The 13,662-nt window shown below is 38.0% G+C and overlaps 1 pseudogene across 1 annotated transcript; it reads left to right on the top strand.

Moving 5' to 3' along the window:
- The first annotated feature begins 9,079 nt into the window (after window positions 1–9,079).
- LOC148843612 (UDP-glucuronate 4-epimerase 1 pseudogene) lies at window positions 9,080–10,633 on the top strand (annotated as a pseudogene). The gene has a single exon (XR_016103376.1). The product of XR_016103376.1 is annotated as a UDP-glucuronate 4-epimerase 1 pseudogene (transcript).
- The last annotated feature ends 3,029 nt before the right edge of the window (window positions 10,634–13,662 follow it).

The raw sequence follows: 13,662 nt of genomic DNA, 5'->3' as shown, positions 1-13,662 counted from the left end.
TATATTCAATGAGTTGAGACCCTTCCCTTCATCACAAAGCTTAGGTTGTCTAGTAAGATGGGAAATCCAACAAGAGAAATTAATCAGAAGTGATAGGATTAATGTGGTTCTAATTATGGGTGTCAACGGATCGGTTTTGGGTTGGACCCTAGCCAAATGAAAATAAATTTGGATGTATTGAACGAACAAATAAGACATATTGAATTGGACCAATCCTGACTTAATGGGCCAATTATTGGATTGGATTGGACGTGGTCCATCCATAATGGTTTTATATTGGATTGGGTCAAATTGAACCAATATCCAGTCCAATGGTAGAAAATAAGAATAAAGGTGTCAATGGATCAAGTTTGGATTGAAATAAATATAAATTAAAACCAATTTGAACAAAATGGATGGTCCAGACATTGCACTTGTCTAGTCCAAAATGGTCTAAAATATTCACCGAATTGAACTAGATCTAGTCCACTTGTAATGAACACATATTGGACTGGAACAGATTGGACCAAATCAAGTCCAATTGACACCGCTAGTTCTAGTAGAGATTCTAATGCTCTAATGTCATCTAATGATTGATTTCTTGTATGAATTTTGTTATATAAGTCTCTTTACACACTTTTAATTTACCATTTAAGCTAACTCTTAAGGGGGTGTTCTCTTTTTGGATTGTGAGAGGGGGAAAGTTGGTCAATGAGGCAATGGGAATCCCTTTAACCAAAAAATCCATGTTCTATTTTCAGATTTTTGTGGGGACTAGGGAAAGTTTATTTTCTTATATTACCTAGGAAAATAAACTTTCCCAGCAGAGGAAAAGTGATAATACCCATCTCTTAAGTGGGTAAAGAACTTTTTCACTTGGGGGAAAAGTTGCCAACACTTGAATGGGACAAAAATGCCCTTTTTAATAATGTATTTTTATGACTAAAACATTCATTACCTTATTTACATGGGAAGTAAAAGAACATGAATAAGTACACTTACCCAAATAAATAACTTACGAAAAGTGAACAGGGTCTAAGGCCATGTTTGGGAGTGCTTAAATATAAGTGGTTATTTGGGCTATTAAGCACTTAATGGTATTTTGGAAATAAGCCTGAAATAAGTGTTTATTTTAAAAATAAGAGCTTATTTTTTAAGCCCAAATTTCTATCTTTTTTAAGTCCTTATACAGTAAGCACTTATTCAACTTTTTTCTTCCAAAATGATCCCTAATTGAATGTTATAAAAGTACTTTTATGAAAGCACTTTATGAAAGTACTCTTATAAAAGTTTTATAAAAGTACCTTTATGAAAGCACTTTATAAAAGTACTTTTACAAAAGTGCTTTCATAAAAATAATTTTATAGGTGCTTTTGTAAAAATATTTTCATAAAAGTGCTTTTGTAAAAGTACTTTCATTTTGGAAGTACTTTTGTGTAAAAGTACTTTTATAAAAGTACATTCAGTGTTTTTGTAAAAGTACTTTAACGAAAGAGTTTTTATAAAATTAATTTAATAAAAATGCTTTCAAAGTGTACATTTTGAAATATTGAAAGAAAATAAATGACAAAATAATCACAAATGCTTATTTAAATGCTTATTAAAGAAAAAGACTACCAAACAATTAATATAAAATAAGTGCTTATTTTAAAAATAAACATTTGAAAAAATTAAGTACCCAATACAAATAAACACTTACTTTTAAGTTAAACACTCCCAAACATAGGCTAAAGTATAAAAATGCTAATAATATATTCGATCATTTATGTAATTTATTTGTAAGCTGCTTTGTAGTGATCCATCTATTCATCTGCAAATAGAATACGAGAGAAAGGGCATAAAAACTCAGAAGTCAGAACTTAAGTTTCCCTTTTCAAGATGCTCGCTCTTAGTTCATTTGTCTGATTCTTTATTAAAACCTAGGTCTTCGAGCTTGACTGAATTACACCCATGAAAACCCTTAAAAAGTGTGAACACCCTTGATCAATGTAAAGTCACAATTGATGAATAGATGGATAAATTATTATAAATTATTTATTAAGCCTACAGAGTCAGATGGGATCTGAAGATTCATGCATTTGTATTATAAGCATTTTCACATCAACTATCTAGTGAAAATACATCTGCAATAGCTTGGCTTACATGTGATGATCCATACAGAATTCGTTCTAATCAACATGGCCAACATAACCAATGACCAAATTGATCCATTGGACAGTCCATCAAACCCAGTGACTACTGACTAGTCGCTTAAGTAAATGTCTCATGGGGACAGTTTTGCTACCTTTCAGATTGAAAAGGATACAAATCAGGGAATAATAATAATATATAGCTGGAAATGTCCAAAGTTTTTATAAGAATTTGCGAATAAGGACAATTCCCAAATTCCAAGGCCACCCACATCACAGAATACAGCTAGCTCTTGGTTTTGATCAAACTTGAGAAATCTCAGCGCTACCAGAAGCAGAACTATTCCTTCTTTGAGAGTCATTTGTCGATTGCATCAACAGTCCTATACCGTTAACTTCTTTCATTAGATCGTTCCAGGCGTAGCCGCAGATAGACAAGTCCAAGAGATAGAGATAGAATCCCAAGGATCACTGGTCCCTACCTCCATAATACAGAGTCATAGATCAATCTAGCTCTCACTCCAAAACTCCTATAATCCTTCTTTAATTTTCATTAAATGCAGCTCACGCAGCTGGATTAATCATCTGTTGACTAAGCAAAACCAAAAACAAAATGGCTTCGTCCAGTTACGACCTTTTACTGAGGAGTAGGCCAATCGGTCAAAATTGGCAGGAACCCATTTATATTGGTTAGAGGTTGATGAATCTTGGACCAGCTGGTGTGGCCGCTTAGAGTCTCAGTCTCTTAATCATACATAACTCACGTAGGTAGGAAAACGATAAAATAGACCGTTCAAAAGCTTTGTTTCTTTGAATCGTGTGGAAAATTTTTTCTCAGCCGAAGCCTGAAGCACCGTGGATGAAGGGGTAGGGATCTACTACCAATAAAATGCTTCCAACACTTTTCGAACAGAAACCACTGTAGACTCTACTCTTAGTCGCATTTTGGAAATATCTCTTCATCATTCATGAGGAGATATTCTTGATGTACGGCTGTAATTTGTGGTTGTGACTGTATTTTCAAAATCAGACTACATCGGACGGTTGGATTGAAAAATCAGAAATCAATTACTTAATTGGTTCCGTTTTATTCCAAAACTGCTTTTTGGCCAAAACTGTTGAGTTGTTCAGTAAACCATTGATCCAGGTGGTTAAACCATCAACTTGGATAATGATTTTTTGTCACTTTTTGTGTTTTTTAATTTTCTTTATTTTTTATCAGAGTAGACCATTCACTTGGACCGGATGATTGAACCATTCAACCTGAGAACTAGACCCAGAACCATTCCCTGTCCGGTCCAATTTTAAAATCCTTGGGTTGAGATGTTATTGGCACCTTATGTTGGTAACTTAGAACTGCTCTCTTTGGTTGGTACATTAGCTGAGTAGTCCCAGTGGATACGTGGATTCAAGTCCTGCTATTATCACCTACGAGAGTTATTAATGCGTTGTAATAAATATCAAAAAATACAAAAAATAAAAGAAACTTGATTCATTTTCAGTATTTTAATTAAAAGCCGATTTGAAGGTTGAATTATTCAACTGTCCACATCAGATAATTTTTGACAAAATCAACGATTTCTAAACTTTCTCTGAATTTTATTCAAACTGGACCCAAACTCTTGATCAGATGATGATTTAAGCGATTCAAGTAGTTGATTGAGCCACCGAGCTCCCACTCTACAATCGGGGTGTCCATTATACAATAACCAGACCGAATCAAAGCATCAAATTAAGAATGGCGTTTTGGTCTTGTCTGAACTTAATAATGGTCTGGTTTAGTTTGGAAAAAATTTAAAATTCAATTTATGGTTTCAGTTCACTTATTTTAAATTTCAGAAACCAGACCAAACTGTAAATCGAACAAAAAAACTAAACAAAAACCATAAACTGAATTTTAAAATTTTCCTAAACTAAATCAGACCAATTTTAAGTCTTGACCAGACCAAACCACCGATGTCAGTTTGACTCGGTCTCATTTTGAAGTCTGGACCATATAGTGAACACTTATATAATTCTTCTTAATACAGGAATGTACGTTATTTGGGATTTTCTAATTTGATTAAGCCGAATGGTCCAACCCGTATTAGAAACTGAAGGTTGGTCTGATATGAGAATTTCTCAGGTCATAATTTAGTGGTTTGATTTAAGATTTTCATCAAAACCAGACCGGACTGGACTGAACCATAAACACCCCTACTCTTTTTTACACTCAAAACTTTGATTATATAGATTCCTTCCATCTGGTAAGAATAAAGCACTGTATTTGAAATAGGTAAATCAGCTTATGGCATGGGTCTTGAGAAGGAGAAATAATTAAGCAAATTGGTCCAGACCTGGCTAGACCCTAACATGGCTAGCCAACCCCGCCCGGTGCCAAGCCGGGACATCTATTCCAAGACCGGACAGCTGGGCAAGCTGTCTTTTGCCACCTAGTCACGTACCCATCATTCCCACTAAAAGCAAGAAGTCGTTGATGAATCAAGAGTATCTTGTTTAATGGATTTGTTGACGTGATGCCTCACCCACCTCGCCCTAAAGGTGTTTGCTTATTTTTCTAAACCAAAATGAACAGTTTCCTTGGGGTATTTTTATTTGTAACTAAAGGTTTGTCTTTGTCATATCCTTGTTTGTTCGAGTAACATCCAAGTTGTCTAATGATAATCTGGATAACTATCTTCATTCTTTGAATGGTTGCTTGTGTAATATATTAATTCGCTAAAGCAAAGATTATTCAAGCATAGTGATTAGTGAACTCTGTAAAGTAAAGAGATACCATAATTGCAATTATTGCTTGCTTACATAGATACTTTTGGGACCCAATTAAATAACAGAAACAAATTTGTGGATTCTTTTTATATAAAATGACGACTATATATTTAACTATATGATTCTAGACTCTCCTGCCTTCCTAATCCAGTCCTTTCACAGCTTTATGACTGTTTTTGTCTTTCTTTTTCCCTTTTTGTATCTGATTTTTTTTAATTGTTAGTTTAGCTTCTTGGGCTGGAAAAGAATATACCAGCGTGGTATTCACGTTTATGATTTGGTAGCTTGTGGTGCCCTATATTTGGCATCTCCCTCTCTCTGTCTGTCTGTTGGTCAAATAATCAAGTTCTTTTGATGGGTATGAGTAAATTTGGAGGAAGAATGGATTTTGAAGTTCAATATAATCTGGGTTGCAATTATTTTACTTCATCTCTGTTAGAGGGTTCTCTGTTGCCTCTTAAAACAAGGATTTTCCATGTGGCAGTTAGAAGGAATTAAGCCAAAAGCTTTCTGTGGTCAACCAGACAACCACCTCCACCCGTCTCCATGTGGCGGTAGGAGGAGAGTTCTCAATTTCTGCTTTCTTCCTGTTCTCAAGACGTATCAAATTTTCTCAAACTGGGTTATTTATTTTTCGTAAGGAAATTTCAAGTGGCCAAATGCATGGCTGCAAGCAAAGGAAGCAATTTCCCTGATCCTTCCTTCTTTCATTATGAGATGAGATTTTCTCTGTATGTAGGCGATAGAGAACTTAATTGTTTAGCCAAGAAGCTAAGGAATTTCTGTAAATCTTTATGCCCACTACTCAAGGATGTAACAATTTGAGGCTATCATGTATCAACTACAAAATTGTTATGAATTTTGAGATTTCTTTTAGCTTTCTATATCAAAAGATAGCCAAATTTCAGGGATTCTTCAGGATTCAATTTTGTCATTCAAAGATTGGGTAATCAGAAAAGAAGAACATATGGGTGCATTAATTTTTTTATTGGGTTATTATATATTACTGCTTTGATTTGTGCCAAGCCACATGAACTGCAAACAGAACAATCCAAAAGATTTGAATATCATAACTTAAGATTTTTCTTTAAAATTTGCATGCCATTTGTCAATGCTATTGATAAACACTCATGTTTACAGACTTCTAATATGAAACGGAAAAGATCAAACATTTCAACACTAAAAATCCTTGATAAATAAATCAACAAGGTTGTGCATAATATGTATAAGGAAATGAAGTTTTCAAACTAAATTTTTCCATAAAAAATGGTGGTTTAATTATTCTCTGTTAATCTCGTTTTCTGATATATGAATTTATATTAATAATATATTACAATTAAATTAAAATGGATCAAGATTTGATCTCCCTATAAACAGTTATACTGTTCAGTATCCATGCAGCTTAATTCATTTTGGATTTTGGGTGTATCTGGATCATGATCCAATCCATTGATAGCCTTGAACATATTTAAAGAATCTTATGCCCCATTTTTCCATGGGGAAACTGTTTTTTCTTTCCTCTTTCTTCATAGAATGTGAAATTCCTACACAATCTGCACATTAAAGGCTATCCCCACCTCTTATGCAGCCATCATGTCTTGGTGAGGTATTTTAGTGCTGTCAATAGCATTTGTGCTCTGAGTATTTGATTTTTTTTTTTTTCTTTTGTGGGAAACAGAAAAGGGCCATTACCTAATGCTGATTCCTACATCCAGAGTGTTGGGTGTGGTGGAGTGGTTACAAACCAAAACCTTGCCACTTTTCAGCACAGGATAGCTGAAAGCTCTCAGACTGGAATCTGCATTTTCCTGCTTATCTACCCATGATTCAGTTTAGTGAGACCTTTCATTCTCCAAGGTCATTGATGTCTAACTGGATACAAATTCAGTGCACCACTATCCTTGAGGCTATTCAATTTCAACCCTTAAAAACGAAACAACACATTGGATGGTTTAGGTTGGACCATGATTCCATATAGTGGCTGCAACATGATCTCCCATTTCTATCTAGTTGGTCTCCAATTAGAAATCCAAAATTTCAGAATGAAGAGAACTCAGAAACCCCAATTCAAAGAGCTAAATGTACTCCAACCTTTTGCTTCCTTTTGTTGGTGTTCTCAATGTGCTTTAAGCCTTGTACTCAATCTGTATCATGGCCATCTTTAGTGGGAGTACCATGTTAGCACCACATATACCAAAAGAAAGTCGTAGCCAATTAGCCATAGGCATATTAGGTGAACTTTACACTCATTTAGCAAATGTGGGACCAAATTCCCAAGAAAACAACAAAGAGAAGAGGAGCATCTCCAAGTGCAAGGTCACCTCATCTTCTCTTTTCAACTAACAATGTACAGATGATTTATTAGTTTTTTTTTTTTTTTTTTATTTGGTACCTTGAAAGCTTTATGCTCTGCTTACACACCACATAAATTGAATGATTTAATTGCTCCTTTTTTTTTGTTTTGGTTTTTAAATTAAAAAATAAATGTAGAATCCAAGTTGAAGATATTATCAACTGTTTAAAAGAATTAATGAAATGAAGTTATTCCATATCTTTCACACAAAACCCCCACTTGGGTAGGGTAGGGGTGTGTATAGTCCGGTTTAGTGCGGTTTGAAGAAGATCTCTAAGTAAGCTAAATTATTTTATTGCAGTTTGGTACGATTTCTAATACGGTTTGGGTTATTCTATTGGGTTTAGACCATTTAGAAAGCCCAAACAATGTATGTGTCATTTCAAATGGTAATATGTATGCTATATAAACAATAAAGCAAAATTGTCATTATAGAAGGTTTAATATTTATCCCAAACCATATGGGATAAGCCTTGTCCAAATGTCATTGTATCATCAACTCTAAAGTTTTACATGAATAATCGATGTAAAAATTATATCGATTTTATCCCATTACTATTTTTTAGATTTGATGACATTTTACACTAATTTCAAAGGCAGCGTTAATCTAGAGAACTTCCCCACACCCACCAGAGCATCATATCCATCAAACTATAGGTAAAAAAAATTTAAATCTTCTAAAAGAGCTAATAAATTGATTTCTGTATGTTTTTTCAAAGCACGTTGAAGCAATTCAAATCAAAACTCAATAAAATTGAAAATCAAACTATTTATAGCTACTAGCCAAAAGAATACCCACAAAATGCTTTCAAGTTTTACCAAAAATGTCCAAATAACTACTTTATCTTCAGAACCCTAAACATGGATAATTGAGTAAACAATGAAGAGGGTCTGCGCCTGAATCTGTCGATTCCATTTGCAGAGAGGTTCAAGCTTATCCCTCCAATCAGAACTTCAGCTTTGAAACATCAGCATCCAAGGAAGCAACCCAACCTGCTAAATTTGAAACCGTACCATCCCCCCCCCTCCCCCCTCTCCCTCTCACAACCTGCTTTTCTAGGCAGTTTCTCATTCTTTCTAAACAATGAATTTTTCTCGTACTTTGGAGCCATTGATCTCGTTTTCTCACTTTCTTACTTCTTTCCGTGATAAAAATATCATAAAATAAATACATAAATAAATAATTTTTTTTACCGCGTAAGTTTAAACTTCAGTACAAAGTACACGCTTTTGCCAATTATGGAAGATTTCCACTCCAAAGGATGGCCCCGCAAATGGGTTAAATCCATCTCAGCCATATGATTCACGCGTCAAGCTTGATGGGTCCCACTTAACTGCATGCTTGCCACGTATGAAGATAGAGAGAGTGGAAGAAACATGGGTTCCAACTAAAAAGCCCATGTAAGTGGGACCCAGCTCCGTAAAAATCTAAGCTGGCTAAGGAGATAGAATACGAGAAGGACGCAACAGTCGATCAGAGGAGCACCGCCCAACCCAAACTCAAATCCCAAGAGCGAAGCCACCGGGGTCACTGGGGAATGCCGGTTGTCCCCAGTTTTCCTCCCCAAGTCAATGACCGGTTCAACAGGTTGTAAAAGGGTCGGGTCCCACCGTCCCACAGCCAAAGTTAAGTAGTCAAAATAATAATGAGATAATATTAAAATAGTACAGCCCGGTTACTCCTCACTCTTGCCAACTAACAAATGGTTGGGCGCCCATGTTCCTCTTCATCATTAATTATTATTAAAAAAATATAGGCCGTTTGATCAGCTTAATCTGTCATTGTATCTCATCTAATCCAACCGTCCGATTCCGCGTTAACGCGTAAACTCGTCTCTTCTTGTGGGCGTCCCACCATAAATAACCCTCTCTCGCATTCTCTCCCTCAGCAGGTGCAGAAAGGAAACGCCTCGAAGCCCTTCATCTTTCCTCTGCATCTGTTCTTGATTTCTTCTCTCAATCATTCGAGCAAAGAAAAAACGTAGAATTGTAAGTAGAAATGCCTTCTTTGGAGGATGAATTCTTCCCTTCTACGCCGGGCAAGAAGGACAGAGCCCACACCATTAATCGACAATTCCATCGATGCTTTGCTTCTACCAGTACTATGTTCCTCTGGGCTCTCTTCTTGATCGCTTTAACAGCTTCGTATCTCAGTTTCCAGAGTCTTGTGCACTCGGGCAGTCGCTATTTCACGGCTTCTTGGGGTGGGATTCAATGGGAAAAACAGGTTCGAACGTCTGCCCAGATCCGTCGGTCCGGTGGGATGTCCGTCCTCGTCACCGGTGGTGCTGGGTTCGTCGGTACTCACGTCTCTCTTGCTCTCAAGAAACGCGGCGATGGCGTTGTGGGCCTTGATAACTTCAACAATTACTATGACCCATCTCTGAAAAAAGCTCGGAAAGCCCTACTGAACAACCATGGAATCTTCGTCGTCGAGGGTGACATTAACGACGCCCGTCTCTTGGCGAAGCTCTTTGACATCGTGGCGTTCACTCACGTTATGCATCTCGCGGCGCAAGCTGGTGTTAGGTACGCCATGGAGAACCCCCACTCTTACGTCCATAGCAACATCGCCGGCCTCGTTTCTTTGCTCGAAGCTTGCAAATCGGCGAACCCTCAGCCGGCTGTGGTCTGGGCTTCTTCCAGCTCCGTTTACGGACTCAACGAGAAAGTGCCCTTCTCGGAGTCCGACCGAACGGACCAGCCGGCGAGCTTGTACGCGGCGACGAAGAAGGCCGGAGAAGAAATCACACACACATACAACCATATCTACGGTTTATCAATAACCGGGCTGAGATTCTTCACCGTCTATGGCCCCTGGGGAAGACCCGACATGGCTTACTTCTTCTTTACCCGAAACATTCTCCAAGGGAAGCCGATAACTGTGTACCGGGGGAAAAACCGGGTTGATCTCGCCAGGGATTTCACCTACATTGACGACATCGTAAAGGGTTGTTTGGGGTCTCTGGACACGGCGGGCAAGAGTACCGGAAGCGGAGGGAAGAAACATGGTCCGGCACCATATCGGATATTCAACCTGGGGAACACATCACCGGTAACGGTACCGGCACTGGTCGGAATTCTAGAGAGGAATCTGAAAATGAAGGCGAAGAAGAACATCATCGACATGCCTGGTAACGGAGATGTGCCCTTCACGCACGCTAACATAAGCTCGGCGCGTAGGGAACTCGGGTATAAACCCACCACCGATTTGCAAACCGGGTTGAAGAAATTCGTTAGATGGTACCTCAGTTACTATGGTTACAATCACGTCCAAGGCAAAGCTGTAAATTGATTTTTTTTAAATCTTTGTATTTTTTATTTTTTGTTTCTTGATAAAAAAAATCAATGAAAATTGATTCTTTTCTTGAGGAGGCGGTGATGAAGACGCTGATCCTCACTAGTTTTGAGGTTTCTTATAACTTATAAGGGAATTCTCTCACTCGCAGTTCTTTTTATTTATCCACCCGATTCCGATACGCCCGATACGCATTTGTTTCTTTTTCTTTATTTGGAATTGCTGTTTAAGGGAGGGTATTTCGGTCAAAGGATAGCTAGTAATATTTAATGTCAAGGGAGTCCATGCAGAGATTGACAGCTAAGGGGATTATCATACCCTTATCATAATCCCGTGAAATACGGTTGAGAGTTGAGACGGGAGGCTCTTTTGAAGTTTGCTACGGCAGCCGTCCGATTCGACGAGGTTGTAGATATAGCATTGTGGGCCTGGACCCGAAATAGCTGTAAAGCTGAGGATGTCGCTGGAAGGAAGTGCTTGCATTGCACAGTTGCCGACAGGGGAAGACAGTGCCAGACTGCCTGGTAGATGGGCTTCTTCTCTGAATTGGCTGGCTATGGGCCTGGGCCTTGTTGTTTTGGCATCGTGGTAGGACCTGATCAAAGAGAGAAACGCGTGTGGGGACTGGGGAGTACATGGCTGCTTTTGTCGGTGGAAGCGGAGTTGACGATGATGATGAAGATGAGGACCCACCTTTGAAATCCCGAGAGAGAGAAAGAGAGAGTTGAGATCGGGACTGGGGAGTCGACTGTCGAGACAGGCTCCCTGAAAATGTCGTATGAGAACGTGGGGAGATTAAGAGAGATTGCGAGTATTGGTCGGCGGTGAGACAAGAAACAAATCCGGCCGTTTGGTTGGGTTGGGTACCCGCTAAGGTAGTGGTGGATGCCGTGAAATCTCGATTGGTAACATGGATGCTTATCTCCTGTCATCTCACTCAACTTTCGAGCCTTTCTTGGCTGGCGCTTGTTGGTTAATTTTGAATTTTTTTATTGAGAAGCAACTGAGCCACCTTTGCAACGCTCGGTAGATACGGTAGTGTGGTCCAATCAAGCTTTGGCTGGTAACCGGAACCAGCCCGAAGCGGTTTGGGTTGGTAGGGATTGAACTATTGAAGTTAGAGTTGGTTCAAGTTCAACAACTCAGGTTAGATGAGGGTTGACCTCCATTCGGTGGAGGTCCGTGCTGTCTTGGGCCAGGGGTTCGAGGCCCATGGGCCAGCATGGCACGGCATGAGTCCTGTTCATGGGCTGGGTGGACGGGCTTGAATAGGCTTTTTGGCCCATGGGCTTAACCTTGGGCCAAAAAGTCCGACTTGCATAAAATTTGAGCCGGGCTCGAGCTTTGTCAAAATAGCCTGGCCCGAGCCTAACCCAGCTCGACCTATAGTTAAACCTAAGTAAAAACCCTATGTGATGTCCATTTGAATAATTTTTTTGATTTAAGAAGGTTGTTGATTCACTTGTAGGCCCATTGTTCATTTAAATAGGGGAAAAAACATTTGAATTAAAATAGATAATGTTCATTTGAATAGGAAAAAAATCGAATTTCTTTTATTAGGTCGGGTTTCGGGCTTTAGGCTTTTTATTAGGGTCGGGTTTAGGCTCAAGTTGTAGGCCCGTGAATAAAGAGTAAAAGCCTGGCCTGGCCCGGCCCATGAATAGGTCTAGGCACGACTGCTCTTGCCTTGTCGTCTGTGGCCTGTGTACTGGAATGGCCTAGCTCAGCCTGGCATGACCCATATATATAGTTATATAATATTATATAAATTATAATTATATAATAATATATAGTATATAATATATTAATAAAATAAATATTTTTTTAATTTTATTATACTAATTTATTTAATTATTGCATATATAAGTAATTTTATACACAAAATTCATATAAAATTAAATTTTTTAGTTTTTTGTCAATATTTTTTAAAATTAATAGCTTTGGCCCGATGAACAGCCTGACCTGGCCCAAGGCTCAGCTCGCAGCATGGCACGGGCCCAGGCCGTGGGCTGTCGGGCTGATTCCAAATTTTTCATCGTGGAGGGCGGCACAGTCCGTGACAACCTATGGGCCAGCATGGCATGGCCCACACTTTGCACCTTTACTAGTTGGACACAGCACTGCCCACTTTACACTTTACACTTCTACTAGTCGGACCCTTAGCCCGCAGCCCAACAACTCTTTTGTTTCTTTTTGGGAAAATTTTACTCTAGTACTGAATTTTGGGTAGTGTTAAGTTAGTATCCGAACTTTTAAACGTATCACTGCATTACCTAAAATTTCAAAAAGAAGTTGATCCTTATGGTTAATCAATTATTAATTATCTTTTGACAATGTTAAAATTATCCTTCAAAAGAAGATACTTTCAATAGAAAATTAATGTAGGTTAACGGTGGAGAATTTGACACTTTTTGAAAAAAATGTCAGTGACACTTTCAAACACTTTTTGAAAGTAAGGTTTAAAGTATCGATATATATTGAGCCATATTGATCGATACATATCATTTTGATATGCCCATACAGTGGATATATCAGGGATTGACCGGTTCAAGGGTGGAGGAGTTCTAAACCGGCCCCTTGAACAAATATAAAAGAATAACACAACAAAAAATACTATTGATTTCTCCCATACGCCTCTACAACATATCGAGCATATTGACATTTTTAACATTGTTTGAAAGTTTAGTAGTGTAAAGTGGAAATTTTCTTTTTCTTTTTTCCTCAATCGTTCCATAGGCGTAATAGTCGGATTTGACTGCATGAATCAGACTTCTATTGAATCCATAGCATTAATTGTACCAACACATCCTGGTGCAAGATTTAGGGGAGATTGAAGGTCGGTCATGCAGTTCTAGTATTTTAAAAGATTACATGCATTAAATACTCAATAAAATTAAAAATCATATATATGATTAGATTGGATCTGATTCGTTATTGATTGCCATGACCAAATAAAATGACAAATAAATAAAAAAATCATGAAGGTTACCTCCATACGCCATAGCCACTAGTTGACCGATTTACCTCTATTCTTGTTTTTGAATCTAGAGATGTTAATTGGATTAGATTTGGTCTAACTTGATCTAGTTCAATGTGAGTCTATTTATAAATGAATTGGACCCATTCAGTTCAAA

Source organism: Nelumbo lutea, chromosome 8, assembly GCF_056320005.1.
Source record: "Nelumbo lutea isolate HS-2025 chromosome 8, American lotus-T2T, whole genome shotgun sequence".
In the NCBI taxonomy this organism is placed as follows: domain Eukaryota; kingdom Viridiplantae; phylum Streptophyta; class Magnoliopsida; order Proteales; family Nelumbonaceae; genus Nelumbo; species Nelumbo lutea.
The sequence above is the reverse complement of the archived record's forward strand: the minus strand, read 5'-3'. Positions and strand labels throughout refer to the sequence as shown.